Source organism: Crinia signifera, chromosome 1, assembly GCF_055691185.1.
Source record: "Crinia signifera chromosome 1, ASM5569118v1, whole genome shotgun sequence".
NCBI lineage: Eukaryota > Metazoa > Chordata > Amphibia > Anura > Myobatrachidae > Crinia > Crinia signifera.
The window spans coordinates 46,708,777-46,736,304 of NC_139217.1; positions in this window are offsets into that span (position 1 = coordinate 46,708,777).

Sequence of the window (27,528 nt, forward strand, 5' to 3'; positions counted from 1 at the left end):
AGAGAACGCTGTGTAAAAGCCCTGATTCCTGGCATTATTACCACAGGGCTCCCTGAAGTGTTATTTTTTTTTTTTGTTTTGTAAACTCAGCCAGATCGCATTTCCCATTATAAGTATGAAAAATGTGGTCCGGTTAAAGGGTTTGGAGCGGCATTTCACGTAAAATTGCTCCAAAATCCATTTAATACATTCAGGTGATACTAAAACAATGCAAAAAAAAAAAAAGTGTGAAAAGACCCTTTTGCACATTATTTTGGTAAAAATAATTTTAACAAATTGGCCCCATTGTTCCCTGTTTTGTAGTGTACAATTATGAAAATCACCTGTATTATTCACTGCTCATTTTCTCTGATACAGAAGGAGTGGGGTGCGGGAATCAACACCATGCACGAAAAAATTCTACCACCCTCATACACTTATTATAATATTTTTGCCTACAGTAAATGGTCATTGCCAGGGGCAACTGCCCCAACCCCACACTGCCACCAATACCCACTTTCCAGCCCATCAAGAGAAAGTGTGGTGGTGGTGGCACCTGCATTAAGCATAACATGAATGTCTTACTCATAAACCTCCATATTTGTTTTGGGCAGACTGGTTGCCTCCCCTCAGATCCTTGGGCCTAAGGCAGCTGCCTAAAAATAGAGCTGTACCTGATACCATTCATTCCAACATGGGCTGGTATGATCTGGGCACACCTGGCCTCACCATATAGGACTCTGCACTGCACATCCTATATAAACAAAAAAGTTCTGTCCGGTGTCAGTATGATTAAGTAAGAATACAGGTTTTCTGCGGATGTTACAGTACCCGGAAATATGAGACACGCTTTTTCTAGTACACTATTTGCAACACAAATGATGCTTAGAATCTTTTTAATTGATTACAATTGGAGAAATAACACTCAAACGCCCAATTCTCAGCGCTGCCTGTTAGTTTAGAAAGTAGAATAAATGACCCTAGTGGGCCCATTAAATAGATTTCCAGATGCAGGTTTAACAAGCATAGAAAAACAGCTAACTGCATTATGCGCAGCCAAAAGGTCAAACATGGAAGGAGTCTTTCCCAGAAAGGGATTAGAACAGAAACACGAGAACGCTACGGAGGCTATGTCATGACAAGACCATGGAAATGAAATTCGGTATTCAACTAGAAACAGTAGACACTGAAGTCAATGTGATTAATAAGCTGCAATGTTGGGAGAGACTGTCATACAAACTCTCTTATGCGCTTTCAACATTACAACAATGGGAGATCACGATGGGGGTGATACCTGACCTGGTGAATGCATTAAACAATTGTGAATTCATTTCCTTATCTTGGTGTTTGACAAGTACAATGGTGCTCCTGGGTATGTAGAAAACAGCTGGGCTTCTCGCTACTAAAATTACTTGACATCTCTTTCTCGTAGTGATGAATATATATATATATATATATATATATACATATGCAAACGATATGGAGGCACTCAGGAGATTCCCATGGTACTGCACGGCGGCAGTCAAACGTGGTAACAAAGGTAGACAAAACGGTCTTAGTGCCAACGTTTCGGGTACAAACCCTTTATCAAGACAAGATGTCTTGATAAAGGGTTTGTACCCGAAACGTTGGCACTAGGGATGCCAATCCCGGGGCATTTTTTCAATCCCGGATTTCGGGATTGAAAAATGCTCAATCCCGGGATTCTCGGGATCCCGGGATTGGCATCCCTAAAAGAAAAACATGCCCTGTCCACCCGTTTAATCGACATGGCAGGGGGGGTGGACATGGTCGGGCGGGCATCGACAAGGGGTGGGCGGGCATCGACAAGGGGTGGGCGGGCATCGACATGGGGGGTGGTTGGTTATCGACATGGGCGGGCGGACAGAGCAGCGCTGCGGGGGGTGCCTGCTGCAGCCCCGCAGATTACCTTACATAGGCGGGCTGGAGTGGGGCACATAGCGCTGCGGACGGTGAAGCTTGCAGGAGGGGAGGTCAGTGCAGCCGGAAGCAGTCACCTGTGATAGGGTGCTGTGGCCTGCGCAGCGTGACAGTCAGAGGTCACGCTGCGCAGGCCGGGGTCGGGAACAGCCGGGCAGCTTCTGAGCGGGTGCTCAGAAGCTGTTTGGCATTAGACTGCGCGTGCGCAGTCTAATCCCAAAATCCCGGGATTGGATACTCCAATCCCGAGATTGAAATCCCGGACATTTTGGGGCCAAATCCCAGGATCCCGCCGATCCCGGGATGGGCCACCCTAGTTGGCACTAAGACCATCTTGTCTACCTTTGTTACCACGTTTGACTGCCGCCGTGCAGTACCATGGGAATCTCCTGAGTGCCTCCATATCGTTTGCATATATATCTCTCCCCTTGCGGGACGGAAAGGCACCTGAGTCTTAAATTGGTCTGCGAGTGCCAGGACTCTCCACATCCTATATATATATACATATATATATAACGTGCTCCTGGAGAGGTGGTGGAAATCATTTCCCCTGCCACTGCCCCCCCCCCCCCCACACACACACACACACACTAGGCAACTTAGGCCGATGGCAGTGCAAACTACAAAATTTGTGCTCTAACTTCCATACTTAATAAAGGGACGGTGTCACACAATAGTGCCCCCAATTCAAAATACACCATACAGTAGCACAACTGTATTCACATTACACCACATGTAGTGCCTGATTCATATTACACCACATAGAGTAGTAGTGCCCGCATCACAATACTGTATATACCGTCAGGAAAACTTCAGGGCTTTTTGTACGTATTAATAATGAAATCGCAATTTGCAATTCTGCCCCAACTCCTAAATGACCACAATCTCTGCGCCAAAACATAAAACCTCAGATTCCCTCTCTGCAACATCTTATATTTGCATATTAAGCTATGTAACAAAAATGATACCATTATCCAAAAATAAAATGCTTGCTTTTGAGCTGCGGCTCTTTTGCCTGATTCTAATAGTATGTGCAATTCTCATGGAGTTCACACGTGCGCACTATAAACAGGGGACAATCCAGTGTTACCTCTATGACAATACCCAAACCTGTGCTATGTGATACCCGTAAGTGGCACTAATGAATGGATTCATTAGTTAGAGTATTTATACTAGACTAGCAACTCTTGTATACCCCCAGGGAGGATCAGGGAAACGCGTTGGGCCAGGGCCGCCATTAGGAATTTTGGGGCACAAGACTCATTTCCAGTCCGGGCCTCGGGCCCCCCCTCTCCTCACTTGACGTACCGTAACCCGGCTCCAGATCAACCATCTCCTCTTCCACTGAGCTGCAGCCGGAGGTCCCGGAGCGCAGGCTTCAACTCAGGATGCCGGCTGCCAATTAAAATGCAGCACCGACTGGTGAGTCAATCAGAGCTTGCGTACCGGCAGCCGCTCTGATTGGCTGCCAGTACTCAAGCTCTGATTGGCTCAAAAGCAGGTGCAGCATTTTAATTGGCTGCCGGCATCCTGGGTTGAATAAGTCAGTGCTTCGGGACCTGCTTTGCTCAGTGCACTGATAGACACAGTAACTGCATCCCTCTAACTGCTTCTCTATTCCTAGTGTGACTTCTATTCCTTGGCTATTATTTTCAATAACCTACCTGCACCATATTGGATCCAAGGTTTCTGATATATTATAAAGGATACAAATAAATAAATAGATAGATAGATAGATAGATACACCTGAGGTCACTGGGGTGAAAGTACAGCCAGTGGCCACTAGAGTTCACTCAATGAATCAAATTACTCCTTAACAGAAAGTGAAAGCAAAATGATCTGTTTCAAACTTGCTAGTTATGGAGAGAGGGAGCTATGAAGATAGAGAATGGAGGTAGGAGCAGATAGGGACTAAGCCGTCATTTTGATGGGCTTTAGTATATTATAAAGGAGATAGATAGATAGATAGATAGATCACAATAATGCATTCTATAGTCTAAACTGGAACTGTCCAGTTCTAAGCGATGACATCAGAACTAATGTTGTATAAGCTGTATAATATACACAAGACGTTATACAGAGCACGCGCCCCCGTGTTGTAGATGGAGTAATCCATTTCCTGCCTCTGGTTTCTTTGCCCTTTTCCTGTGTTTGGTCCAAAAAATTGAGCGTTGAAGTTTGTTTAATTTCCGAGTCTTTCCCATTTGCATCACACCAATTAGAAACAGATGAGGATGTGTATAGACGTCTTTAACATATTCATGTTTTACTTAGGGTTAGCTTATGGGGAGTTAGCGTGTGCTGCGGATGCCAGCGGTAATTGCTGCTGAGTGGTGCGTGACTGTCATGGACATGTTACAAGTCTGGGCTGAAGCCGTGATGAAGTTACAGTTATGGAGGGCGTCATATAAACAGCATCCAGAGTGCAAACTGTAAGCACATGTTGGAACGGCAAAATGGAAACCCTGTAATCTGCTATGAAATAGCACCAGAGGTCAGAATGAGTTTCGCTGACAAACTCACACTGACTGGTGGCCACCCACAGTCTGATCCTGACTAAACGGATATCTTTCCCAGTTATACACATACTTCAATGATCAAATTGGTCAGAACCAGACCCGGTTGGACCATAATGGGTAATGCGGTTGGCAGGTGCCGCTATACGCATTTTTTACGCCGGTCATCGATCATGGGAATAATCCTACCTGCTTGAACCAGCTCGCTCTCAGGCCCGTCGGTGGTTCTGGGGCCTTGCATGTGGTGGGTTCACACTGATCTGGTTGATATCAGAGCATATAGTGCCCACTATAAGACAACCATGCAGTAAAATATACATTTCTAATTATTAGAATTAGTATTATTATCCTTTATTTATATGGGGCCGCAAGAGTTCCACAGCGCCCAATTACAGAGTACAGATAATCAAAACAGGAAAACAGTGACACAGTTGAAGACAATACAGGACAAGTACAGGGTAAATGATTATAGGAACATCAGCTGATTGCTGCAACATAAGTATCTAGGTGGTAGCAAACAGCATGTTTTGGTGCAGTCGAAGACTGCTGAAGTAAGAAAGGATAAGCACATGAGGTAAGAGGTCCCTGCTCATGAGAGCTTACATTTTAAAGAGGGGGGGAGGACAGTGCTGGGTTTGGTGAAGAAGTGGGTCTTAAGAGCCCGTTTGGAGTTCTGTATAGAAGTGGAGAGTCTGAGGGGGAAGGTAGAGAATTCCAGAGTAAGGGAGCAGCACATGAAATAGAGGTAGGACTGGGAGGAGGTAATAAGTTGGCAGGAGAGCCGACAGGTGGGCCGAGCGAAGGGAACGAGTGGGAGTGTAAAGGGATATCAGGACAGAGATGTAAATGGTAGAGGAGTGGGTGAGGGCTCTGTGAGTGAGGGTGAGAAGTTTGAATTGAATTCTGAAAGGGAAGGGAAGCCAGTGAAGGGCTTGTAGAAGAGGGGAGGGGGAGGTAGTGCGTTTGGTGAGGAAGATGAGCCGGGATGCAGCATTGAAGATAGATTGCAGTGGAGAGAGGCATTTGTCAGGGATACCACCAGTTAGGAGGAGATTGCAGTAGTCCAGCCTGCTATGGTGCAGCAAATGTCTAACACTTAACATTGGTTAATACATCACTATCTATGAATTGACAACAGCCAATTGGGTGCTATAGGCGATCTCTCCCATTGTGTTGGGTAAATGTACTAGCCTACATGATGCCTTTTTAAAGATTGCCTCTGTAAAGCATCAGGCAGACTTGCTGGAACATCATTGATGCCTACAAGATGTTAGGTTTACTCCTAAATCTCTATCAAGTTGGGTTGACAACATATCGGATCCTGGGTACACATCAGAACAATCTAAGGGCAGAAAGATCATGGTTATGTCCTTCATTAGCATACATCAAGTGGCTGTGCAGGATTGGCGTGGCTAGTCTGTCCAAGGAACAGTGTTTCTAACTCCCGTAGGCACCATGGGAGATACTGGGGATGTACCTCCCCGCTCCCTAGAGTAACACCTCGGACTACCTCATCTGTAGAGTAAGATCAGATTTTACTTAATATTTATTTAGCACCTTCTAAATCAGGGGTCTTCAACCCATGGCACGCGGGCCACGAGTGGCCCGCGGAGCTGATCTCAGTGGCCCCCTGCCCGCCATGCACAGGATTTTTTTTTTAAAGTAAAAGAAAACGCTGCAGAGGGAGGCAGCGTAATGGAGTCCCCCCGGGTGCCGCCTACCCGATTTCCATTGGCTGCAGGCAGGGCAGAGGAGTGGATCCAGCGCGGCTGAGGGAGGAGAAGGCACGTCTGGTCACGAGCTGGGGAGTTGGGACCCGGCGAAGCTGCGGGAGGAGGAGACGCAGCTGGCAGGAGCAGGGAACCCGGTGCTGGAACTGCAGGAGGAAAAGGCACAGCTGGCGGAGGGGATCCGGCGAAACTGCAGGAGGAGGCATGGATGGTGGAGCAGGTGACCCGGCAAAGCTGCAGGATGAGGAGGTACAGCTGGCGGGAGCAGGGGACCTGGCAATGCTGCAGGCATTACTGGGGCATTGTGTGTGGGGCATTACTGGGGGCATTGTGTGTGAGGGGCACTGCTGGGGCATTGTGTGTGAGGGGCACTGCTGGGGCATTAGGTGAGGGGCACTGCTGGGGCATCATATGTATAAGCAGGAGTACTGCTGGCATTATGGTCTGTGGCATAATGGGCATCAGTGTGGGGCATAATGTGCAATGGGCATAATTTTTGTGTGGATTAATGTGTAATGGGCATCACGGTGTGCGGCATAATGTGTAATGTGTATTATGGATAAACAGTGTAACAGTGTATATTGATTTAAGTAGCCTTTCATTGTTTGGGTTCGATCTGTGAGGTGTACTATTTCACTGTGTGGGCCTTCATGTTTATATGTCATTGTGCAGCCTTCAGTCAACCTAAGCGTGTGAGGACAACGACCATTCCTGCGGTAACCAATGTCTGGTCATGCAGGTTGCAAAAGAGGTGTCAAGTAATTGTTTTCCTGCTAGTTCACACTCGTTATAATTAGGCCACACCCCTTTTTTGGGAGCGCGCCTACGGCGCGTGCAATTAAATTCAATATCAAATTATATATGGGGGGGAGGCACAAATTTTACTGTTTGCACTAGAACCCAAATCGGCTGCTGATAACTATTTGGGTATGTGTGTGTGTGTGTGGGGGGGGGGTTATGTGCTGAGTATGGGCGGCTGTGCCAACTATCTATGAAGGACTGTGCTGACGTTATAGGGGAGCTGTGATTCTATTAGGCTGTCTGAAATACTGCAGTAGAGTATAGTGGCCCTCGGGCTTCACTGGATTTTTTTAGGTGGCCCACGCTGTCTTAAAGGTTGAAGACCCCTGTTCTAAATGATTATAGATAGAATCTGATCCTCAATAGAACGCCCATCTTTGTAAATTTCCTCCTCAAGCTCTGGGTGGGATGCATCAAGAATCACATTTTCCATGTGACGCATCCTGCCGCTCTCTGCATGTATAGCAGCTAGAGATGCTGGGAGGAATCTGATTGGATCCCTATCAGAGGGGCAGTGCGATAGGAGCCCATAGGCTAACCCACCCGCATCCTGTACTTACATTGGGTATGCCAATGCATCTGGCGCCTGAATCCTGATCCTTTTTGAAGGGTTCTGGTGGTATATTGAACTTGGTTGCTGGGCGGCTGACTGCTCCCTGCAACCCTACATCTGTGACCCACAGCATGCGTGACTGTATATTAGAAAGCAGTGGATGCAAATCTTAGATAATCTGGCAAAATAATATAACTATGCGCTTGCAGAATCGCCGTCGGAATGGAGATGCTGCACCATGTTTTCTGATTAGGCAAAGACACACCCTAAAAAGCCACAGCATGCCTGCATTTTTGGCGACACTCCCTTTGATTCCGAGTAGCTACTACTCCAGGACAGTGCTGCACCACAAAAGAAGGCACCTTACCGCTGGCATACACGTGGAGGGTTACTTCATCCCCACTACTGACATCTTCTCCTGGCAAGGCACTGGGAGGTTACTGCACAGCTTCTACTGAAGTACTGCTCCCTGATCCTGCCTCCGGCAGGGGGTTACTGCAGGCCGCTGGGGTGTTACCGCACACTGCTCTGCTCCCTGATGCTGCCTCTGGCAGGGGGTAACTGCAGGCCGCTCTGCCCCCTCACTGCAGCCGCTCGCCTCCGCTACCATGCCTTCCTGCCTCTGCTGCCAAGCGCCTCAGTCCTGCACTGCGCGGTGACGTCACACATGCACCCGCGCAATGCACTACTGACAGGAGAGGCTTTAGTATTACGGCACATTTTCTTCTGAAGCCTCTCCTGTCTTCAGCGTTCGGATAGGGGCTTTTCCCTTTAAGCCCATGAACCTGTGGGCCGCAAAAGTGGCCAGCTGGGGCCAAATGCAGGCCGCGAGTTTGACACGTCTACACTACATGGCCCCCATTCAGTCCTTTATTCCATTGCTGCAATCCAGAAACTCTGCCATCCAGTGATGCTGCCAAGGCCACATGACACACTACACCTCTGCTGCCGCCCATGTCGGCCACTGCTACAAAATTTCTCAGGGCCACTTTTAGTTCCCAATCCTCCCCTGTTCTAATGGACAGAAGAGTGACTATTCCAGCAGTGTGGCACTGGTTTTCTCATAACATCGTTTTTTTTTTTTTTTTTTTAGCTGATTATCCTTTTTTTTTCCTTTACTTAAAGGCTGTAGGAGTCATCCAAACATTAACTGATATTGGATCTGGTTTTGGCAGTGGAACCCCTAAATCTCACTTTTCACCATTGCATCAGCTGAGGTCCAGCACGTGCTTCTTATAAATGAATCCCAGAAGACGGTTCCCTGCTAACAAAGCACATCTGGGATTTAGAATTACCACGACACCTGTACTGGAAACAGTGCTCCGTTATTTCATTACTGCATCCGTCACCGTGTGCAACAAGCAGGCCAGTTGATGCCTGTAGTGCAGGTAACATACGGTAGTAGCAGAGTTGATGAGTTTGAAAATAGACATCAGTCCATCAAGTCCAACCTACTATATATCAGATCTCCTGCAGTGCACAGTTCATATTTATAAAGACTCAGATTTGTTTCAAACCAGAATTCCGATGCCACATAATGGCAGTCCTAATTCTCTCTGGGTCCCCTATTATGCATTGTAATTAATGGTTATAACCCTGGATTTCTCAAACCCTTTCTTAAACATCAATTGTCTGTCATCACAACGTTCTCTTCCATTCTTCCATATCTTAGCTGCCCTTCTGTAAAGAAACCCTTCCTTAGTTTTGAATCTTCCTCTCCTCTAAGCTTAGAGGGTGTCCTGCGTACAGACCTCGGACTAAACAGTTCACCTGATAGTTCTCTGTACTTTTTACAAATGTATTTGTAAAAAGTAATCATATCCAGTGCCCCCCCCCCCCCCCCAACACAAATAAAAAAAAAAGTGCACATACCTATGGCGTGCACATTCCAAAAAGGCTGTGACCTCACTGCAAGGCACTGCAATGTTCATTAGATAATATGCTACACACCATAATGCCCCTTATACATTATACCACACACCATAATGCCCCCTATACAATATGCCACACGCCGTAATGTCCCTTACACACAATATGCCACACACCGTAATGTCCCTTATGCACAATATGCCACACACCGTAATGCCTATTACATATTATACCACAAACTGCAATGTCCATTTACAGAATAACCCACTTCATAATGTCCATTACACATTATACCACACACCTTAATGCCAATTACAGAATTAATGTATAGGCGATACCTCTATACATTATACTCAGTCTGCTCTTATCCATCACATTATAAACATTTAGGGATTTATAAATATAAAAGTTAATCTTCTCCCTCACACCAGCTGGGTGACAACAGATGCCCTTCCTATAATGTAATTTATAATAACTTATAACAGTGAAGCACACACCAGTGGCAGCATACCCCTTCTGGATGTTTCATATTCCCTGCTGCTGCCGGAGAGGAGCATGATGTGCAGGTTCTTCAAGCACGCCCCCTGTTTGCAGGCTGTGCTGGGCTGTGTGGGAGCGGACAACACTGCCCATGGTTTACACTGGAGGGAGGAGGGAGCGGAGGCACGCGGCTTCTTCAAGCATGCACCGTGCTTGCAAGCTCTGCCCGCAAATCACTCGGGATGGGGGGGAGGGAGAGGAGGTACACGGCTAGGGGACGGTCTCTGCTGCTTAAACAAGCGGTAGCTCCCGTGATTTCCTGTGGGACCCGGCAGTCCCCACAGACTCCGTCGGTGCTGGCTCCACCAAGCCACCGCAGGGTCTGCGGGCCCATTTTTATGCCACTGATCATATCTTCACCTAGATGCTTATTTTCTAAAGTAAACATGCCTAAACTGGGTAGCCTTTCCTCATAACCCAATGACTCCATACCCATATCAAATTTATTGCTCTTCTGATATATCAGAACTATATAGATATATGGATATATCAAGTTGTTCTCGCAGCACTGCTGATGACGATATACTGTATCTTTCAAATATATTGGCATGTCTGGCTGTGTGTATAGCCGTCATGCTGACCGTTCTATACACCCGCCACAGGAACCGCTGACAATGATGTCACAAATGGACATGCAAATTAAAATTCTATTGCGCCACATTTTCTTCCGGGGCATACAGATGTAGCTGCACTCATCTACCCCACGCCAATCGCCACATGCAACTCCCACGGCGATTGGCATGATTTCTTTGCCTTGCTCGTGCATCTTACTTGCCCCTGCGACTCTTAGAAACGCTTTGTGGGGCAATATCGCAGCGTGGTGCAAATTAGGTGCGACAAACCGGATCGAGCAGTGGGGATCGGATCACGTTTATCTTCACAATCATCTTCTAAGAGAAAATATTTCCTTTTAATAATTCCACGTGCCCCCAAGGATAGAAGTGTAATTTTCTAGACCTTTGTTTCTGTTGCAATGATTACTCCCTGCAACTGTTTTCGATTAGGTCAACAGGGATCCAAGGCTTGAAAAGATGGAGCTGGTAAACCCGCTTGTAGCAGTGCTACTGAGGAGGTATCCCCCATGGACTGTTTGACTGATTGGGGTGGTATCCCAATAGAAAGTATGCGTAGTTTTTTTTAAGGGTTTTGAGTCTGTTTTTTGTTTGCCGGTGCAAGGGAAGGTTCGAGTTGGTACTTCTTTTAAGTTCCAAGGGTTCAAAATAGGTTTAGCTAGAGGGGATCCCTATCCATTGGATAATTTAATTCTTTCCTCCGTTGGTGTTTTGTCTAAGACAAATCCTTGTCCTTGCTCCAGGCAAATTCCGGCTCATTCTTCATATGTCTTAAGAATCATCAGTTAAAGCTGCAATATCTCCAGAGCACTGTTCATGGTATATCAGTCTTTCGATGATACTCTCCAAATTGCTGGCATATGGGCACTGGGTGCTCATAGTTAAGATCAATGTTGAATCCAATTTACATTTGCTTCCCATGCACCCTGACTCAGGTTCAAGGGTTTTTTTTCTATTGGAAGGGAATAATTCATAGACAATTCATTGGTGTTTTGAGTTTTCTGTAGGGGGTCATGGAATAGCACTCTGCCTTGATGACTTCTTGTGTGTAGTAGCCAGAACATTGCAGTGATCATTTGCTAGGTTTGAGAGTGCTGTTATTTCAGTGTGGGGTGTTGGTGGTCACTTGCTTTTCATTTCTAGGTATTGAGATTGATACCGTGGTGGGCTCTTGTCATCTTCCTCTGGAAAAGGTGTTGAACTTGCACAAGGCTGTAGAGCATTGTATCATGTTGCAGAGGTTTACCATCTCTTTCGGGTCTTTTAAACTCTGCCTGTGGGGTCATCCCCATGGGCGGGTTATTTGCCAGAAGATAGAGCAGGCCACAATGGGGCTTCCAGATCCCAGTATTTTGTTTTCTTATCTTCACTAATAAGAGAAATCTTGTCTTAGAACATTTCTTGAGGATTCAGATTTGGTTGGCCCCCCTTGTCGGCAACATTGGTTTCCACTCACGCAGCAGGATCTTAGGGGTTCAGTTGTTACCTGAGTGGATACTGTTGCATTGCACCTTGGCCAGAGGATTGGTCTCGTATGGGTTTGAGCAAAGACCTACAGTATTGCTTCTATGGTTGTTTCCCATCACGGTGGCTTTGGAAATCTGGGATGTACATCTCTGTACTAGCAGCATCTTGTTCAGATCTGACAATCTGGGCATGGTGCATTCCATTAGGCTGTTGCTGGTCTTGCGGGTGCTGGCAAAGCTAGTGCTGTCATGCATGCTGTGCAATGTGTTGTTTCGAGCTCAGCACATTCCTGGGGCAGATAATGGGATTGCCGATGCATTATCCAGGTGTAGGACAGTTTTGCTCCTTGGCACCAGAGGCTGACAATGTTAGGAGTAAATTTACTAAGGTCGGCCGTAAATGGCCGATCCCGGGAAGGAACATGTACGAGCGGGATCGGCTGTGAACATGCCGACCAATACGAACTCTCACATTTACAAAGCTGCCGCATTCGCACGATTCGTATTTCCTGGTGTCGTAGCCAGTCGTATTTAGCTGCCAAATTACCGGCAGTCAAATCCGTGCTATGCTGCCCTGTGTAAAACATAGAATAAATAATTAAAACACCCAGTGTTTGGTCCCCCGCCCGGCAATTACCAGCCGCAGGCTCATTTAGCTGGTCCTGGATGCAGGAATACAGGAGGGGAAAGAAGCTGGGGTCTCCGTGTATTTATATAACCAGCACCAGGTCCATGGCTCGGTCCTGGTTCCCAAAATACAGAGGACAAAACAAGTGGGGGTCCCCCATATTTTGGAAAACAGCACCAGATTCAAACAGCCAGCAGGGTAATGCCACAGGCGGGGGACACTTTTTATACAAGGTCCACCCGGCCAAAGTATCAACCTGTCAGCCTGGGCCAGGACCCTGGGGGAGTGGGGACCCCCTCCGGGCACCCCTGGTGGTGCCCCTGGGCAGTGGGCATCGGATTGATGGCATGCGAAGTGCTAAAAAAAAGAATAATAAAATTGGGTTTTGTTGTGGAGCTACAAGTCCCAACAAGCCTCCCCCGCATGCAGGGACTTGGCCAACCACAAGTTCCAGCATGCGGGGCATTATTGGGCCTGCTGGGTCTTGAATTTCTACAACAAACCCAATCTCCCATTAAATCACACACACAGAACCTTCACTTCCATAGAAAATAATGGCAGGCTTCCTGGTTTGGAGTGGATATTGGTTGTAGTTAGATTGGTTCTAGGTTTTTTAGGTGCTCTCCCCTTTGATTACTGCTTATATCTGCTGGACCACCTTAGAAGGGGCAGAATCATCACCCTACCGGCTGGGCAATCCAGGTAGAAGGTTTGAGTTTTGTATGTTCATTTTTTGGGGTTGATGATGATTTCAGTGGTTCTTTCTTTGCCACCGTACTTTACTCTTTATTTCTTGCAGGTATTAAAGTTTATAGCCCATTTTAATTAATAAAATATTCTTATTGTTATGATTTATGTTAATTATCATTGTTGCGCCCCTAGGGCAATCCTCAGCCGTTAGGAGATTCATGGCTACCTCTGGGAAACATTGACCACAGTGCGCTCCGCCATAGGAGCCTGTAATTCCTCGCTTCCAGACCTTTCTGTTAAAGTTTCTAGTAATGTGAAATGCAGATGATGCGTTCTTACCATCCAGTTCTACTTAGAAAAAAAGTAATTGGTTTTTCACGTGAACATTTCCTAGCTTACATAACTGTGCATCATCCATCTGGTTTCTCATTGACAGAATCTGGGGACCGTCCTGTAACATCTGTTCCATGTGCTGTGTATATATGTTGTCAGCGCTGTAACCCTTTATCCCAGTAATGCAAAATGTGGATTCTATCCAAGGGGAACAAAGCAAGGACTGTTCTAGACTTCAGAATGCGAAGACTTAGATGCGATGGATGTCGTCCCCCCCCCCAGCTATATAAGTGTACCTGAAGATATTGAACCTCAGTATATACTGTACGTGTTGCCGTATGTTTCCGCACAGATCCTGTGGATATATTTGTTGTTACTTGTAGAGAGCTTTAGCAGAGACGGCTCCAACCACGTAGAACGTCATAAGGAGCGGAATATAAATGACTGAGGAAAGTTGTGTTTGCCATCCTCTATACGCTGCTGTGTTTCAGCATTCAACAACTTACCCATCGTGACATCTAGAATATAAGACATCTACCGTATTTCCAAACCGACCCCGAGCAACAATTTCCATCTCTGTCAGATAAACAGTGGTGGGGCATATTCGGGCTGATCACTGCTACCGGGGCTGGATTAAGGTCTATGGTGGCCCTGGACAACAAAAGGTCTGTGCCCCCCCCCCCCCCCCCTGGACAGAGGCAGGTCGGCCCCTCTGGACGGAGGCATGTCCCCCTTCCCTGGTACCTGGCCAGCGTGTGGATCCGGGCAGCGAGGTCTATGCAGCGCTGGGGAGGCAGCGGGGTCCCTGCAGCGGATGGGCAGTTAGCGACAGGGTCCCTGTGGTGAATGAGAGCTAGTAGCGCTACTAGTTCCCATCTACCGCAGGGACCCCGCCGCTGACATCCCATCTGCCGCAGGGGCCTCGCTGCCTCCCCAGCGCTGCATGGACCCCTCTGCCAGGATCCCTCTGATGGCTAGGTACCAGGGGAGGGGGGGACGGTGTGGGGGTCCTGGAAGTGTGGGGGCCCCAGGGTGACCGCCCCTGTTGCTCCGTGTATAATCTGCCACTGGCAGCTACCAATAAACTGTCTTTAGTCACAAGCAGATATGGGTCCTGATTCTGGTTTACTCGCAAAAGTAAATTCTCTCTTTAATGGACAAAACCATGTGCACTGCAGGTGGGGCTGATGTAACATGTGCAGAGAGAGTTAGATTTCATTCAATTTACCTGTAGCTGTTTTTTTCTCTGGGGAAAAAAACAGGAGAAAAAACATTGAATCTGTATAAGTTCCCACACCTGGCTGACATTTTGAACACAGGCCTGTTTTATTCCCGCCTGCCTCTGGCAGGTGGAAAAGAAATCCCCGACTAGTCCTGGCTCCAGGACCAATTGAATCGCCCCAGGGAAGTGGCAGGGAAGGAAGGGGGAGGGGGGATTTATTCATGATAAATGACCATGGCTAATTGAATTTAAGACTGGGATGAAAATGCTTACCAAAATGTAATTCCCTCAGAGCTCAACTTTTGATATGAAAGATAAAAAAAAAACAATTCCTATAATTGTAGGAATATTCTCCATTTAATTAGAAAAGAAACAATTCCATCTCGTTATGTACAGCTCACACGTGAATTATTCCCTTGCAAGGCGTATGCACGTAAGTCAACGCAGAATGCATTGCTTCAGTAAATAGAAATGTTAGAGATTAAGTAGACGATGTACTGTATACATCCTTGGAATTCGTAAAAAATAGAATCAGCCAATGTTCTCCAGTGTGGTTTATCTGCACCAGATGTACATTACCCGCTAACTGGTGGACTGCTTCTTCGGAGATTTTACAAGTTATGACTCAAACTACAGGGAATTATTTTAGTGTTGCGATTACTCGAAGCTTTGTATCACAGGCAATGCATGAAGTGAGGATTAAGCACTTTCTGACTGGCAGAGGGACTGGATGCTGTTCCGTCCAGCTGGATGCAGCGCTTCCGATGAGGTACTAAGAAAATTGTGCTTTAAATCAGCACTTTATCTTCACTTCGTACATCTTGGATTTCAATCCAAGCGGAATAAAAACTTGTTGCGATTTATATGAATAAAAAAATGCCATGATTATATTATTATACAATGAATAAAACATTTCTTCTTACATTCTTGTACAGAGGATGAAATATTGCTTAATGATCACTTTTGTGTGTAGAACAAGCCTTTAGCTCCTCAAAAATCCCAGCGCTGCTGATGAGGCAGGGAAGTGTACTGGCGTTTATTTGTGTGGGCGGCCATCTTGCTTGCGATGCATCCAGATGGTTCGGTTACGGTAGATCAGATCAATGATGTCTACATCGACCACGTTATCGAAGGCCACTCTTAGTCAAACGCTTCTAGTTAGATGCCTAAAGATAGTCTACAGCGTCTAGATTGACAGTAACAAAAGTTAGACGCAAGCGTTAGGTCGACGGGAAGGTGATAGTCAGGCACAAGGTCCACATGAGTTTTTCATGTTTTTTGGCAGCTATGTCAACATAGGTCATCATGGACAGCAAATAAGTGTAATGTGTTGGCTCGCATGGCTCGCTACGCTCGGCACACTATTATAGTCTAATTCTATGCCCACTTGGATGTAGTATGGTCAAAGTCGGTCTAAAACAAAAAAAATGTGAAAAACTCGTGTCTGCTGTGGATGTCTAGTTACACACTGTTAGGATCCGCCTCCAGCGGATCTGTGTTATGCGCAGATTCACATATTCTGTGTGTAGTTTCATGTTCTCCCTGGATTCTGCTCCCTGGGTTTATCCCAGCCGGTGTGTGTGTGTTTACTCGCTGGTGGCATCCAGTGGTCAGCCTGGGCCATTGCAGCTCACTTTCAGTGCTGTGTGTTCTGGACTCAGGTGTCTTGATTAGGCTCCTAGCCTGCAGAGCACACCTTTAGGCAATGTGTAATCAGCACCACATTGTGCTCACTATATAAACCCTCTGGTTACTCAGTCCCAGGCCGGTTATAGCTTATGTACCTCAGGGTCTCAAGTGTTCCTGGTTCCCAGTCTTCCGTTATTCCTGGTTCCTGTTCCCAGTCATCCTGCATCCTGTCGTTGATTCCCAGCTGTGTCCTCCATCCAGTCTCCTGTCCTCCCGGTGTCCGTGTGTCGTCCTTTATCCGTCTCCCGGTCCCTGCAGCTCCTGTTGGTCTTTGTGGGATTCCTTCTCCAGCGTGGTGCTTCCTTCGGCTGGTTCCCTGCCTTGTCCGCAGCATCTCAGCTCCAGCTAGATTGATATCCCTCGGTTTCAGATAAGTTGGGAGATTCCCCCTCTTTGTCTCCTTATTAATCATTTGCTTATTGTGTCAGCGTATAGTGTATTGTTACACCTGTCAGCAGTACTTATTGTGTCAGCATATAGTGTATTGTTACACCCGTCAGCAGCTCTTAGTGTGTCAGCATATTGTGTATTGTTACACCCGTCAGCAGTTCTTAGTGTGTCAGCATACTGTGTATGGTTACACCTGTTAAGCATTAGCACAGCGGGTTCCTGTTTAGAGTGCTATCCACTGGCACCCCTCTCCGCAGGGCAGGGTGGTCCTCGCCTCTTTGTTTGTTAGATAGGTTTCCCCTTGTTCATCACTGGCCTTGGCGTGTGTGTTGTCCTTAACATAAGACCAGGTGGCATCGAGGTGGGAGCCTGACTAACGGGCTCCCACGAACGCGGCTATTATTGGTGAAGCCTAGCACCCCGCACACACACGTCAACTCCATCTGAGTACAACGGAGTCAGGTTGGCGAGGCTGCCCTGGTCCTGTCACTATCTCCTTCCAGCCAGTGTCACGTGGTGTCTCGCCAGACAGCGTGGCACAGGAGATCCTAACACACACACGCCATTTTAGGATAGTATGGCCGCCATTTTGGTTCGCAGAGTTGCGCAAATAAAGTTTCCATACCCGAGTATGTGTGACAAAGTGGACCAGAAGAGTAGCCATACTATCACACATAAATTCATAATAACATACTTACACTAAATGAAATATAGTTAAAGGTTTAGAACGCCACACATAGCTTAGTTAGCCCTGCACGCATCTGTCTGTATCATGTTTAGTACCGTTCCGTTCCGTTCATTATGCACAGTATTCCGGTCATTGCGAATATTTTGCAATATACACGGCCCGATAGTTATGAACATAATCCATATTCCAGAGACAGTTTCTGTTGAAAGTATGTAACAAAGGAATTTAGATGAAACTGGTTCTTATCACTGCTGACGCCGAAACCATCAAACAAAGGACTCTTAAAGTTCACTCCCCTGCACCTAGTCAAACCAGTTGTATCATCTTACCCCCCGATCACAGTGGACCTGACATACAAATCTCTGACCAATGGGAATGGCCTTTGACCTCCCCCTTCTGACCCTATAAGATAGGTGACCCAGGGCTGCCCGGTCTCTTCGGCACATCTACCTTTCCCTGACTGTCTACCGGACTATAGTTCAGCCCTGAACGATAGTGAGCTCTGACCGGACTGCGCTTCGCATATTTAATGAGACGGGTAACGGTTGCATTAACGGTATTTATCCTTATTGTATTGATTGGCTGGTTGTGTCTTGTATCTGTATTCTTTCCCCTTAGCAGAGCCTGTTTAGTATTCATTGTTAGCATATTGTATCACTTGTTAAACCTGTATTTTCTATTCCTGTAACCCCCCTTTTGTCCATTAGGGACTTAACTACAACCTTTTTATGGAGTTCTTATCTCCTTACTTCTATACTGTGGTTTGTGTCTGTTATTCGCATTTAGCGATAAAGGTATATTACGGACACTGTCCTTAAAGGTATATTCGCAGATTAGAGACAAATTACTGCGAAGGAATCTCTGATTAAGGTATTGGTTCTTGGTGTACAATATACAGTCAAAGGTACGCTACGCTGCGTTACGTTTTGTTCGCATGTAGTTAGGTATAAAGGGTACGCAGGTTGCGGACTTATTACGTAACCTGCGCTTTTCACTTATTGTCTCTCTGGTCATATTTAATCGCCATTAACAAATGAGGGCTCGTCCGTCCGCTCCACAGTCCAGAACTCAGTACCAGGCGTGCGGCCCGACCTATACCAGCAAAAGGGTGGAAGTATTTATTTGTTTCCATTGCTGGATAGGCCGAGTCCGCGGCGGTGCGGGGTTCGGGAAGTGCTAGCGCTGAACCCGGAGTACAATAAGTGAAAGCCACGTGTTTTAAAACATATATTAAGTGTTTAGTAAACTGTACTTCTGCCTGCCACAAGTAGTTTAACGGGGTATAGTGTTTTGAGTTGCTTGTTCATTATAGTATATGTACCACGTGCGATAAGGTTCGCACACGTGGAGTCTGTGTTTATTATAGTACATAGAGGATCCCCTCTGTGCAAAACTATAACTTTTATTGTTAGTTACTGCAAAACCAGAGACTCCGCCACGTGGCGACAAGCCCTGGGCCTTTTGCAGTAACGTAAAGCGTCTATTGTATATTACGCAAGGAGCGCGCGCACGTGCCCATATCGGGAAAGTTTCGCATCTTTGTACGTGATTTACGGATTAAGTGCGGGATTTATTTCGCATCTTGATACGTAACTTTCGGACGGAGTTAAGGGATTTATTCCACATTTAGACGCAATTACTGCGTATAGCGAAACCCGAGTGCAACCTTGCAAATATACTATAGAACACGTGGGTGGCCGATTCATCGGCGGCCTGTGAACAGCGCATGTACACACGTGGCTGTTCATTGGTACTGCACATGCAGCACACATAGGAACTCAAAGGTGAACAGTATTGAACCACTAGCTTTATTTAAACAGTATAGCAATATACTGTGGATAAGGTGGTGATTAAATAAAGAGAAAATAAGTTTTTTTCTTTTTGTTAATTTTCTCATTAAGCAAGCAACTCAAGCATTATTTTAATAGATTCCTATAGCGTATTATAAGGGATTTATACCTGCATAAGTATCTAGTGAAAAGCTACCAGCCTGGGAAAATTTTCTGTACAGAAATATTTCAAAAATAAGCATAAGACCAAGGTGTAACTAGCGCCCAGTGTGAAAAATAACTGAGGCGAACGGGTGTGTGACGGCACGACTCAAGCGCAGTGTAGTCCAGTGTAGGACAGTCCAGTTAGGACCGGGTTCACGTGACGACGTGCCCATAGGAACTGCCCCTTCCGTGGAACTACCTATTTTGATCCACTGGGAGGGTACAAGAGGCTAAATCGGAACCCAGTGATCCGATCAGCTACTTTAGAAATACCAGTTTTTGGGGGTACAGGAAAAACAAGTTTTGCTGTGCCCTGGAAAAACTGCCGCACCTTGCAAGTTGGCTAGCAGTTCGCTACTAGTTGAAAGACTTGGTGATTGAGTACATTACCTCGCATAGTGGGCTTCACGCTTGATTGCGGAATAGTGCCATTTTGTGGAGAAGGAGTGATTTGGGAGTGACTCACTGATAAACGGCCCTCCGGTTTCTGCTAGCTGTGAACGTTTATTCCTGTAATTATGGGTAATAACGGTTCACACAGGGATACCGAGTCAGTTAGGGAGGAATCTAGTCGACCCAAAGGGTCGGCGGCTTTCATTATGTGCAGGAAGCACGGTGAACTCGCAGTTGTTTACCAAAATAAATGGAGAAGAATGACACAAGGCAGCAAGTTAGAATTTCCCAGCGTTGGTAGCTTTGATCCAGAAATCTTATCTGCAGTAAAGGATGAAATATGTCTACTCTCCAGTCGTAAGAAGAGAGTGAAGCACATGGAAATTCTTAAATTGTGGCAGAAGGAAGGGCAGGAACAATGGGGAATCAAATGTCTGGCAGTGCCAGATACAATCAGCCACAATAAAAATGCAACCGTAGCCGCAACCGCTCCCCCACCCCCATATGTGCCGAAGGGGTTAATGACTAATAAGCGAGACCTGAGTAGTAATTTACCTGTTGCTAACTTGTACCCTGTCTTATCCCCTTATAAGGAAACCCGAGAGGAAAACGAGCAGCTGTTGGCACTAGCCGTCTCCCATGCAATTAATATGATTAAAGGAAAGGCTGAACCGGCTAAACCTGCTGCTGGGGCTCTAGCACAGGAAGAGGAGACGGCTGATGCCAACAGCATAGTCTTGGACCCAGGTAAGAAGGCACTACACAGCACGGACACAGACGACTCCCAAGCAGGTCCCAGTAATGCGGATGTGGTACAAACATATCCTATGCGCACACTGGAAGTTCCCTATGGTAAGGCAGACAGAGAGGGTGTGATACCTACCAGAAAGATGACCATGCTAAACCCATGGACACGGTTAGAGCTGCGGTCCATCATTTCAGATTTCCCTGATCCTAGGAAAGATCTGACATTATGTCAGAAATTTGTAAGGGATCTGGGAAACTCTGATGAGCCCACCAACAAGGATTGGAGAATCATGTTGAGGGCCTGTCTCCCCACTCACATCGATATCCCGAAATTCATTCAGGATAGTGGATTGAAGGTGGACAAGGAGATAAATGATGAGATCAACCAGGAAAATATACTAATCAACTTGCAGTTGGGAGTGTATTTTCCCGCAGCAGTGGAATATAGCAAGATATTCACTATCAAACAAAAAGATAGTGAATCAGCTAGCGAATATTTCAACCGGGGTTTGATGACGGTATCAAAACACACTGGTGTCGCCGATCTTAAGGATAACCCACACCTGAGGGAGATGGTTGTCTCTGTGTTAGTGGAGGGGCTGAGAGAGAAATTGAAGGACAAGGTCCAAACATCGTTCCCAAATTGGCGAGGAATGACAGTAGATGCCCTACGGGAATCTGCCGTAGCCCATGACAAAAACATATCAAAGCACAGGGAACTGCAAACTGACAAACTGATGATGGTTAGCATCCAAGCCCTTACTAATGCCCCAAACAAAACTGCATACCAACGAAACACCAGGGACACAGGTAGAAAACCAATTATCTGTTACAACTGCAATGGGGAAGGTCACTACTCAGCTCATTGTAGGTTAGGAAACCCCAGGAATTATCAGACACATAAGCGAGAATGGGAATCTCACAAAGGTGAGACACGGAGATACCCAGCCCCTAGACAATGGGAGGAGACAGACAGGTCACGCAACATGCCTCCTCCCCATCTGATGGCTGACACTGTGCTAAGGGCAACCCAGGTCAGACAATAGGAAACAGGTCATACCTGTATCCTACAGCCAGTTAGATTAACTCAACACCTTAGAGAGGAACCTCAGGTGAAGGTTGATATAGCTGGAGTAAGGCAAACCTTTTTGGTTGATACAGGGGCGGCCAGATCTGTTCTCAACACTCCTCTTCACTTGGGTTTCACTGACAAATCAGTAGCAGCAATTGGGGTAACAGGAAAAATACAACATTACCCACTGACGAAACCAGCGGAGGTTACAATCGGGCCTCTGCATACCAAACACTCTTTTCTGTTGGCTGCAGCGGCCCCGACTAACCTCCTGGGTAGAGATTTACTATGTAAAATGGGATGTGTCATCTATTGCACCCCTGATGGGGTATTTCTGGACACTCCTAGAAATCTTACACAAGAAGTGCAAGATATGCTGGACAGTCCTCAGAGGCTAATGTTGTATTCCACTGTCATAGAGTCAAATCCATCTAAGGTAGCTAAAAACTACAGCACAAATACCGAGTTCCCTTTGAACTAAAGATGGGAAGGACACAGGATCAATGGCAACCATAGCTTCAATAGAAACCCTGTTAAAAACAGAAAGTATAGCGCCCCAAAGTACAGCTTCACCATTTGAAATCTGAGGTTGAGCTGGAAAAATACCCAGTGAAATAACAAGGTTCCCAAAAGAGAACTTTTAACTAAATACCCCTAGACACAGCCCATAGTCACAACCACACTGGGAAACAGAAAGAAAGGGAGGGCTTACAAATCAGAACAGGAGTTGAAAAGGGTAAGAACCAAATAGTTGAGAGCCAATTCCCCCATAGTGCTAAATCCTGGTGTCATCAAAATAAAAGAAAAATTTTCAGTTGAAAATAAATGTACACATTACTGTCATTAACATTTTCTACCCTTTTTGAGTTTTTCTCTCTCTTTTTCCAATTTTTTTTCTCCTTTCCCTACTTTTCTGTTCCAGAAACCTCAGAAAGCCACCAAGCCCCTCCCCCGGATCTTGCAAGATCGCACACTGTCCTTACGGCCCACAAATGGGTAAATACCAATACAATGGGTTAATGATCTATTGTTATGTCCTTTCCTCATCCACAGCACCAGCAGTTGGCGATAGACAACTTCTGGTGTATCCTCCTGAGGCAGGACATAAGGTATCTCAGGACGGATTGCGGTTGCGCCTGAACAAAAAAGAGGGGGAGGGGGGGGGGAAATCTGGGACACATTAGTAACCATAAACCCACAAACCATAGAAAAATAGTTTGAAAGATCTGTCGCACTCCCAGCAGAGAAATACCCCATAAAGCGAGTAGTCAAAATATATATTTTTCCAGTAAATCTTGAACAAAGTCCCAGTATCTTTGAGCATTGCTCCTAATGTTACCCAGGGCAACCACAGCCACCATCTTGTGAAAAGCAGTCCAAGTAATGCACAAGCATCCCCCTTCTACAAAGAATGAAAAGGGTTGTAAAACGCATTTACATATAAATAGGTACAATCGCAAAACCCATGTCTTCACAGACAAATGTGGATAGTAAAGAAGAAAGAAACAGGCCTGATTACAGCCTTTTGCCATGGGTAAAACTGACACAAGGGACCATGTGATTTAGAATATTAGACCTGCTGAGGGGGCGACAGATATAGTGACGTAAGAAACCTGGCGATGCCAGCCTGACCAATGTCGTACTGCAGTGTACAATTAAACCCTATTACTTAAGCACTTCATACTTGTCTACACAGTGTAGTTGCCATAGCACTACCGGTATACAAAACTGAGAATGTGGTGTTGGGGTGTGTTTTAACTGTTTATGCTCCTCATATAGTCTGGACACTCCTAAAATTCTGCCTAAACATGTGAAAAATATTCATCAGCCAAGTTCACTAAATGGGAACTTGCATTGATGTTACCAGTAAAACGGGTAATATTGTAATCCCAGCAACACTCCTACCAGGTGTGCCCTCCAAGGCACAAGGGGTGGAGTGGTGCTGAGGTTGCTGGAATGGTGGAGTTTAGGGGGAGCCGAGACGAATATGATTGCATGACATGTTTGAATCAGACCTTTGCAGCATGCCCCCAAAGGGTGGTAACAACCCATTGGAAGAGGAAAATCATTTTTCTTTCCACAACACAGAGAAGGGAAAATTGTACACTGGCTATACCGTAATAGATGGAAAAGGCATAGTAGAGGCTGAACCCATTGGACGTCTCACTCAGCAACAGCAGTCTCATTAGTAGTACTGCGGGCTGAGAGAAAAAAAACAGCCAATATTCATGCCGACTCCAAGTACGTTTGTTGGGGTAATACAGAAGATCTTAGGCCCTATGGCGCCTCAGATGTTTTGTTTCAGTAACTGGCACTCCAGTGGCGCAAGCGTTGTAAGTTTAAAAGATTTCTGACAGTCACACAGCTGCCGGACAGAGTGGCTGTTATCAAGTGTAAAGCCCACATCTTCGATGAGGACTCAGTGTCACTTGATAATGAACATGCTGGCAAGGCAGCTGGGTGAGCCATGCGCTCTGCGGATAATGTTTGTGTTCCCCCTGTAAATGTCAGTATATTCACATAGAAATACAAGATTTGTGTCCCCTGCAGGAGAAGCAGTCTGGAAGGAGAAGGGATGTGGACAGGAATAGAAAGATGGACAAGGAAAACCAGTGACTCTGAGAACATGCCAAACTGTCAGGACAGAGATAGCCCATGGCCTGACTTGTCTTGACAGGGAAGGTATGTGGAAAAATTAGTCCGAAATTACTAGTGTGCCCACAGACAGGTAAGACGACAGGATCATGCTGTCTGGGGGAAAGAAACTGCAACGGCTGTTCCCACAGAGCCATCTCCACATCCCTCCTCCAGCAGGATCCTCTGCAGGTAATACAAAATTGGCTTTGTACAGTCCACTCTAGAAGCATTTAAGTTATATTTTTTTTTATATATATATATATATGTTGACGTTTGTGTGTATAGATATGGCAGCCCAGAAGCACCCTTGAGTATGCAAATATATATATGAAAGGTTTAAGTCATGTGTGAACCTTCAGGGACTGATGGTACACCCCATAATCTCTTTTTGTAGTAGTAGAATCACTCTCAGAACTCCACCTCATTGGTCCCCATCGAAACATTGCTTGGCGGGCAGCCACAGGTTATGGTAATCCCACAAGGAGATCCTAGACCACAAATGCAAGTGATGTATCCACACCTGGAAAACTGCAGCAAAAGGACTTTGTTGACACCTGTTGTGAACTGTCATAACCATGAACCAGGAGATGTTGTTGTTGTTTCCCCTGCTTTGCCATATACAGGTTGCTTGATAGACCTTTGGAAAGGACCACCCCAGATCTTGTTGACCAGCACTACCTCAATAACAAAGTCGCAGAGAGAGAGATTCGGGTACGTTCGTCCTACTGCCAAAGGAACAGAAAACCAAAAGGTCCTTACACTCGAGGGCGAAAGAAAGAAATCGCTAAGAGGCACCATTTCGGGAGGACTGGAGAGCAGCTAAGGTCAAGCAACCTGTACAAGCTACAAAAGGGACTGTGACACACCCCACTGGTAACAGGTTGGAAGGATCACTAACAAAATTTTTTCCTTTCTCAGTTTTCTTTATTGTTGTGGGTCCTATTCTTGTCTCCCCCCCCCCACTATCCGTTATCTTCAAAATCAAGGATACCGCCGCCGCACTGCTGCCAGGCATTGGACGGACGATACAGAGTTCTGAGAGTGTGTTACCCATCCCAGTTTAGGTCAAGGTAGAATCTATAAACTTGACACATTACCCAGGACCGGATGTTTGATAGTGATAATACCATCATACTTAAAAGCATACCAAAAAGAGAGACAACAAAGAGTTCAAGGGTCTGTTGTCACAAACAATACCTACCAAAGGATGCCATATCTGAAAAACGTGTATATGTTGTAACCACCCCTGTTTTTATTTTTATCCCAAAACTGTACATTATCCTTCGTGACCCTGAGTAGATTGTTCGATAAATGCGGCCCATCGTTTATCCGTGATCCTGGATCGGCCAAGAGCAGATGGTTTACTCCCCTTATATGTTTATTTCATGGATCCCAATTTCTTTGTTAGGATTATGAATTTCTGTATTGTCGTGTAAAATGTATTGTATTGTAACAGTTTTATATTTACTGTTAAAGGGTGGACTGTGGATGTCTAGTTACACACACGCCATTTTAGGATAGTATGGCCGCCATTTTGGTTCGCAGAGTTGCGCAAATAAAGTTTCCATACCCGAGTATGTGTGACAAAGTGGACCAGAAGAGTAGCCATACTATCACACATAAATTCATAATAACATACTTACACTAAATGAAATATAGTTAAAGGTTTAGAACGCCACACATAGCTTAGTTAGCCCTGCACGCATCTGTCTGTATCATGTTTAGTACCGTTCCGTTCCGTTCATTATGCACAGTATTCCGGTCATTGCGAATATTTTGCAATATACACGGCCCGATAGTTATGAACATAATCCATATTCCAGAGACAGTTTCTGTTGAAAGTATGTAACAAAGGAATTTAGATGAAACTGGTTCTTATCACTGCTGACGCCGAAACCATCAAACAAAGGACTCTTAAAGTTCACTCCCCTGCACCTAGTCAAACCAGTTGTATCATCTTACCCCCCGATCACAGTGGACCTGACATACAAATCTCTGACCAATGGGAATGGCCTTTGACCTCCCCCTTCTGACCCTATAAGATAGGTGACCCAGGGCTGCCCGGTCTCTTCGGCACATCTACCTTTCCCTGACTGTCTACCGGACTATAGTTCAGCCCTGAACGATAGTGAGCTCTGACCGGACTGCGCTTCGCATATTTAATGAGACGGGTAACGGTTGCATTAACGGTATTTATCCTTATTGTATTGATTGGCTGGTTGTGTCTTGTATCTGTATTCTTTCCCCTTAGCAGAGTCTGTTTAGTATTCATTGTTAGCATATTGTATCACTTGTTAAACCTGTATTTTCTATTCCTGTAACCCCCCTTTTGTCCATTAGGGACTTAAATACAACCTTTTTATGGAGTTCTTATCTCCTTACTTCTATACTGTGGTTTGTGTCTGTTATTCGCATTTAGCGATAAAGGTATATTACGGACACTGTCCTTAAAGGTATATTCGCAGATTAGAGACAAATTACTGCGAAGGAATCTCTGATTAAGGTATTGGTTCTTGGTGTACAATATACAGTCAAAGGTACGCTACGCTGCGTTACGTTTTGTTCGCATGTAGTTAGGTATAAAGGGTACGCAGGTTGCGGACTTATTACGTAACCTGCGCTTTTCACTTATTGTCTCTCTGGTCATATTTAATCGCCATTAACACTGCCAATGACGTTCCTGTGGAACTAACGCTTGTGTCTAATTTTCCTTACTGTCAATCTAGACGCTGTCGACTAACTTTAGGCATCTGACTAGATGCATTGGACTAAGAGTGGTCCAATCTATACACAGTTGCCCAGATACGGATGGCCTACAGTCAATAGATCAACACTAAAAAGATCGACATTGACAAAAAGCTCAACACATGCAAAAGCTCAATGTGGAAAAGGTCCACACATGAAAAGGATTTAATTTATCGATCATCTTCAAACTTAATTATCCATGTGGACTCTGGATGAGAATGGTATTGGCTCAAAGCATGGCTATTGAAGTGACCCATGGTAGGGGACGAGGTACATGTGGTATAGAGGGGTCCCTGTGCTCAGATGTAGTGAATGAAACCATGAATACATTAA